The sequence below is a fragment of the Merops nubicus genome, unplaced genomic scaffold (genome assembly GCF_000691845.1).
Source record: "Merops nubicus isolate BGI_N331 unplaced genomic scaffold, ASM69184v1 scaffold9133, whole genome shotgun sequence".
In the NCBI taxonomy this organism is placed as follows: domain Eukaryota; kingdom Metazoa; phylum Chordata; class Aves; order Coraciiformes; family Meropidae; genus Merops; species Merops nubicus.
This window is the reverse complement of record NW_008600956.1, coordinates 3,324-4,067: the sequence shown is the minus strand read 5'-3', so window position 1 is coordinate 4,067 and position 744 is coordinate 3,324.

The following is a 744-nucleotide window of genomic DNA, read 5'->3' as shown; positions in this document are numbered from 1 at the left end:
TGGCTTCAACACCAGTTCCCAAACTGGGGGGGTTTGTGCAGCCCTGGGTGCAATCCTTCACCCTGGGTGGGTGGGTTGGGCAGCTGGGTGCCCACCCCCCTCTGCTCATCCCTCCCCAGACACACACAGAAAACCCTTCACGCCACAGCTCTTCCCAGGGGAGGGGAGAATGGTGCCGGTCAGCCCCGTGATTTCCAGAACAGGAAAAGGAACATTTACTGCCAAAGGAAACCTGAACCTCAGCCCCTCACCGCTGAGACAACATCAGAGTTTTATCACCAGGATTTTTTGTTTATAAAAGCTTTTTTTTGTTTTCCCCAAACCATTGAACCTGCACAAGCCCCACAGCAGCTGGGGGCTGAGCCCTGGAAAATCTGCCTGGGCTCCCCACCCCGGGCAGCACCCTTGCACCTCCCGTTTGCCCTCGGGCAGAGCACCCTGTGCACGGGCACTGTGTGCTGCCAGGCTGCAGGGGCTCGCTGCTGTTTTGGAGCCTGGCAGGGAGCAATGTGTGACTCCTCCCTGCTCTGCTTGTGCCAGTAGGGCTGGAGGAGGTCACCGAGCTCCTCTTACCCAGCTCCAGCTCCTGCCTCCCAGCACCTTGGTGGGGTTGGAGTTGGTTCCTCCCTGCCCAGCTGCACAGCACCACCCTGCAGCACCCCCTGAGAACAGGATGAAGGCTCCTGAGTCTTCCCTGCTCGACCACGTGGTCGGTGCCACCGCTGTTCCCACCTCAGAGATGAA